General features: G+C 38.0%; 1 long non-coding RNA gene across 1 annotated transcript; it reads right to left on the reverse strand.

Annotated features, from left to right (window-relative positions):
- Window positions 1-3,451: 3,451 nt before the first annotated feature.
- On the reverse strand, window positions 3,452-3,897 carry LOC117910435. Its single transcript, XR_004650666.1, has 3 exons — window positions 3,811-3,897; window positions 3,653-3,724; window positions 3,452-3,477 (listed from the first exon to the last, which is right to left on the reverse strand). It is a non-coding gene; the product is annotated as an uncharacterized LOC117910435 (long non-coding RNA).
- Window positions 3,898-6,362: the final 2,465 nt, after the last annotated feature.

The raw sequence follows: 6,362 nt of genomic DNA on the forward strand, positions 1-6,362 counted from the left end.
AAAAACTCCAAACAAGTGGAGATTTGGGAGGGTACGAAGAATGTGAGGATTCCTCACATTCTTCGTACCCTTGTGAATTTTTTAGTATTTTTGCCTTTCGATTTTTCCGGATATCATTTGACCACCTTCTAAGTGTAACGAACCTATTTAAACAACATCCAAGCCATATGATGCCACAAAAAATTTAAAAAACTCCAAACAAGTGGAGATTTGGGAGGATACGAAGAATATGAGGATTCCTCACATTCCTCGTACCCTTGTGAATTTTTTAGTATTTTTGGATTTCGATTTTCTCGAAAATCATTTGACCACCTTCTAAGCGTAACGAACCTATTTCAACAACATCCAAGCCATATGATGCCACAAAAATTTTTAAAAACTCCAAAGAAGTGGAGATTTGGGAGGGTACGAACAATGTGAGGATTCCTCACATTCTTCGTACCCTTGTTAATTTTTTAGTATTTTTGGATTTCGATTTTTCCGGATATCATTTGATCACCTTCCAAGTGTAACGAACCTATTTAAACAACATCCAAGCCATATGATGCCACAAAAAATTTTGAAACCTCCAAAGAAGTGGAAATTTGGGAGGGTACGAACAATGTGAGGATTCCTCACATTCTTTGTACCCTTGTTAATTTTTTCGTATTTTTGGATTTTGATTTTTGCGGAAATCATTTCACCACCTTCCAAGTTTAACGAACCTATTTAAACAACAAGAGAGCCATATGATGTCCCCAAAAATTTTAAAAACTCCAAAGAAGTGGAGATTTGGGAGGGTACGAACAATGTGAGGATTCTTCTCATTCCTCGTACCCTTGTGAATTTTTTAGTATTTTTGGATTTCGATTTTCTCGGAAATCATTTGACCACCTTCTAAGCGTAACGAACCTATTTCAACAACATCCAAGCCATATGATGCCACAAAAATTTTTAAAAACTCCAAAGAAGTAGAGATTTGGGAGGGTACGAACAATGTGAGGATTCCTCACATTCCTCGTACCCTTGTGAATTTTTTACTATTTTTGGATTTCGATTTTCTCGGAAATCATTTGACCACCTTCTAAGCGTAACGAACCTATTTCAACAACATCCAAGCCATATGATGCCACAAAAAGTTTTAAAAACTCCAAAGAAGTGGAGATTTAAGAGGGTACGAACAATGTGAGGATTGCTCACATTCTTCGTACCCTTGTGAATTTTTTAGTATTTTTGCATTTCGATTTTTCCGGATATCATTTGACCACCTTATAAGTGTAACAAACCTATTTAAACAACCTCCAAGCCATAGGATGCCCACAAAATTTTCAAAAGTCCAAAGAAGTTGAGATTTTGGAGGGTACGAACAATGTGAGGATTCCTCACATTCTTCGTACCCTTGTGAATTATTTAGTATTTTTGCATTTCAATTTTTCCGGATATCATTTGATCATGTTCTAAGTGTAATGAACTTATTTAAACAACATCCAAGCCATAGGATGCCCAAAAAATTTTCAAAAGTCCAAAGAAGTTGAGATTTGGGAGGGTACGAACAATGTGAGGATTCCTCACATTCTTCGTACCCTTGTGAATTTTTTAGTATTTTTGCATTTCGATTTTTCCGGATATCATTTGACCACCTTATAAGTGTAACAAACCTATTTAAACAACCTCCAAGCCATAGGATGCCCACAAAATTTTCAAAAGTCCAAAGAAGTTTAGATTTGGGAGGGTACGAACAATGTGAGCATTCCTCACATTCTTCGTACCCTTGTGAATTTTTTAGTATTTTTGCATTTCGATTTTTCCGGATATCATTTGACCACCTTATAAGTGTAACAAACCTATTTAAACAACCTCCAAGCCATAGGATGCCCACAAAATTCTCAAAAGATGATTTAGGAGTTTAGATTTTGGAGGGTACGAACAATGTGAGGATTCCTCACATTCTTCGTACCCTTGTGAATTATTTAGTATTTTTGCATTTCGATTTTTCCGGATATCATTTGATCACCTTCTAAGTGTAACGAACCTTTTTAAACAACATCCAAGTCCTATGATGCCCCAAAAAATTTTAACAACTTCAAACAAGTGGAGATTTGGGAGGGTACGAACAATGTGAGCATTCCTCACATTCTTCGTACCCTTGTGAATTTTTAGGTACTTTTGCATTTTGATTTTTCCGGATATCATTTGATCACCTTCTAAGTGTAACAAACCTATTTAAACAACATCGAAGCCATAAGATGCCCCACAAAATTTTAAAAACTTCAAACAAGTGTAGAATTGGGAGGGTACGAAGAATGTGAGCATTCCTTACATTCTTCGTACCCTTGTGAATTTTTTAGTATTTTTGGATTTGGATTTTCTCGGATATCATTTGACCACCTCCCAAAATTGTATAGACCTTCTCTTCTTATTCATCACAATGTACGAGGATGTCATGATTACTCAATAGATGATTGTTCGAGCATTACAAGATCACAATTCGAAGACTTGAAGCTGGATTAAGAGGTTTGTAATGCTTATAATATTTAGTTTGTGTAAATGTATTTTAAATATGGCTGAGTAAACATTCAGCTATACTCATCCCTATACATACATTTTCAATTATAAAATTCATATCACTTACCCCAAACAAATTTTTTTCCCTATGCATATACTACATGATAGAGTTGACCACCATGTTAGTCGAGTGTCATTGCATTGACCATCGTCTTTAACATTATTCCCATTGGATTATCCCTACCTTGTGTGCTACTGTTTTTGAACTTCCGTGTTAGGAGGACACAAATTCCACCTTAAGGCCTTCAATTCGACCTTTATTATTAACGCACCTTCTCATAAAATATATAACCGCTTGCACGCAACTAAAGATTGGGTTATATGGATGTTCGTTTACCACAATGATGTCCCTTCAAAGAAAGAGCAATTACATGTAGCAAAATACCAAATGGCCTATCAATACAGGAATGTATGGAGGAATCCAAACAAATTACAATTTAAACAATGAAATATTAACCGGTCGACTGGTTAGCTTCTACCGGTTGTCTACTTATGTCAATCGGTAGCCACTGCCACTTTGACAATGCAGCAACCAAAAGGGGCAGTGGCTACCGGTTGACATAAGTAGCCAACCGGTAGAAGATAACCGGTCGACCGGTTCATATACTTCATTTTGCTTATGCCTCGCACCCTAATATGACTCTTCATAATAAATGGTACTACAATGCCCAATTACTAGAACAGTAAGCAAGAGAACAAAGACCAGTTTGCACCTATTCCAAAATTAATTGACATTTAACAATGTTTCAAATGACTGACAATGACAGCCAAAAGAAAAACTTAAGTGCAGTACGAAGTCAACCCTGAGGTTGGATAATGGATTAAAAAATTATATACCTTCAATGCATAAATCCTTGCCATCAACGTCTCCATTTCCTTTACATAGATAGGTACCTCACACGCTCTAGAATATAGCTGTTCCAACTCAGGGATCTGAAGGAACAATAGTCAATAATGGAATAAAGTGTATCAGACTAATAGATATAGACAAAACATAATCAAAATAATTTAGTCCTTTTAATCATGTGATTAGAATTTCTTTCCACACGATCTGAAGAATACACTATAAGTATGGTAACTAAGGGAATAAACTGGGGAGTTTATATACAGAGGATTTTGAACTCGTTGACAAGGCAGAATCAATTTCCTGAACCAAAATCATTGCCTCTTCTGCATAACCCTGTTCAAAAAAGAACCAACAGCTGTAAGAATTTCAATTGGCAGATTGAAGGATTGCACAGAGCAGAAACTACAGCTTCAATTCACCTTTAATTTAAGATGCCCAGGCTCAATGCAAGGCAGAGGATTCAAATTCAGAAAATTGTTAACATGTTCCAAATCTACTTTCTCCAAATTGTGCCTCTGATTACATGACCATGATTCAATTTTACAAAGACAATATTTTATGCCTTCAGCCCAATTCTGGGCTTCAATCAAATTCTTTGCCATGGCCCTCACCTATATTCCAGTGCAGGATAAATCTAATTAGTTCAGACATACTTGTTATCAATTACATCTCCATGAGACATAAAAAGAATAAAAAATTTGGAACACTCTCAAACTCTTCAAACTCACCGCATCCATTTCAGAACCAGCCCAAAGAAATTGTTCAGTTTCCTTCAATGCAGTAACATAAGCGTCTCTGGAAAATGGAATCTAAAAAATCTTAGAAGAACGCAAAATCCATTCTTCTACCAGTTTGGCGAGAGAAACATGGCCACCTTTCACCAACACATACATTAGATGGTGTCAGTAGACAATAGCTACAATGCTTTTTGTTAATTGGTGGGATTATTTATTTTACAACTACCATTATATTTCTTCTTTGTAAAGAAGACCATAGATTTACAGATTAGGTGCAACCAAAATATTTCAGTAAAGCTTTACCAAATAATTCGAAGTATGTGTTCAGCAACACAAACATCTACAACACAAAAGTGTAAGTCAAAGAGGAGGAGAGAGACACTAAACCATGAAATCTCTGAAGTTAATCAAAACAGACCCTAATACTATGAAATCTCTCTGGACAATGTTCAAGAGAAATGCATAAATAACCTTTCCAGGCCACATGGAAAAGAAATAAGATAACTTTTTGTAATGGGGAAGTTCCTAGGAAAAAAGTAACAAATCCTGTTCTCATCTAAGGGGGACATTAATGCTCCATGTAAATTTTTGTCTTCCCACTGGGATCCTAATATTCTACCATAAGGTATCCTGCAAGAATTACAATTTCTAATTTTATCTATACTGCTCCTCGTTTGTGCATATCTGTTGTGTTTTCCTTTTCACTTTTGCTTTGTGTATATTACAGAAAATTTATACTGTAACAGATCAATAACAAAACAAGTTTTAAAATATAACACACGTCCAATCCCATATTTTAATCCAACGCACAAGTAAAAAAGCAAAGTCTGATTTGTCACTACCAGATGATACACATCAATGTAGAAGAATATTTAACAATATGAAAAATCAATAGAAATCCTCAACTGCTCAGTAACATCCAAAAAAACAATATGGAGATTCTTTTTATAGAAGTGAATATCCCAATAAGGAGATTCTTTTTATAAATCCGAATATCCCTATTTCAGATTGAGTCTCTCCCTTGAAAATTTTTAAATCAAAATTAAGAAGAAACTTCTGATTCTAAAAGCAAAGATGCCATTTAGAAGTCAATCACAAATAATGCCAGGACAATAAGCACACACATAAATAAGATCTAGATCTTTTCACAATGATTGTCTCCCTCAGAAGTGGTTGAATGAAACAATGGCAAAACTTCTGATTAAAAACACAATGTTGCAGATTCCTGTTAATTACAAGTAATGCTAGGACAACAACCCTGCATGCGCATAAACCAAGGTCTCGAATATATCAAGGCGGAGGTGGAGGAAACACTGAGCGAAGGTAGGCCATCATCTCCTCATGCTGCTGATCCATACGCTCCTCAAGACGCCCAAGTCTCTGATCGAGATGCTCAAACTGCGATGTGAAGCCGGTCTGATACTCCTCTATGCGATCCTCCATAGAGTGGAAACGACTATCATTGACGACTGCAAGCTCCTCCATACGAGTCCCGAGAGAACTGATCTGAGCGGATAAATCCATCCAAGGCGCATGATCAGGTGCGTGAGGTGCCTGAAATGGTATCTCTGCGTGAGAAGGCTCAGTGAAGAATGACTCAGATGGTCCAGCTGTGTATGCCGGCTCAGGTATCATCGGCTCAGGAGGAGGAATGTCATACTCAGGCATGCTCTGCTCAAAGTCCCTCTGAGGGTCTAGCCCACCCTCCATCTCTCGAATCTCGGCCTCCTCCTCATCTCCTGGATGCATCTGTCCCTGCCCCTGGTCCTGTGCCGGTGGTCGCTCAGCTCTCCTGATCCAAGAGCCATCAGGGGCCTTCTCAAACTTCATCCGCCCCAGAGACTGCTCGTCATATGTGTTATACGTGGTTGGGGCCTCTAAATTTGTCTCACGGCTCAAATCAACCCCGGCATCCTTGAATACTCTCATGAGGAAGCAACCATAGGGGAGCACGCGGGTCTTGCTCTCATAGCAAGATATCATATGCATCATCATCAGGTACCCGACATGAATCCATCTCCATATCAAAATGGAATCCACTATGAAAGCCTCGAGGTAGGATACCTCGTCTCGATGTCCGCCGCGTGGCAACAGAATGGAGCAGACCATGTGATGCAGGATACGGCTGATCACTGTCAGACTATGTGCAGAGGGTTTGCCCATCTCCTGGCCATCGGGAAGTCCACACAGCCTCTGAATAGCCTCTCTGGGCTCAAATCCCGGCACCGTGGGCC

The sequence above is a fragment of the Vitis riparia genome, unplaced genomic scaffold, assembly GCF_004353265.1.
Source record: "Vitis riparia cultivar Riparia Gloire de Montpellier isolate 1030 unplaced genomic scaffold, EGFV_Vit.rip_1.0 scaffold742_pilon_pilon, whole genome shotgun sequence".
NCBI lineage: Eukaryota > Viridiplantae > Streptophyta > Magnoliopsida > Vitales > Vitaceae > Vitis > Vitis riparia.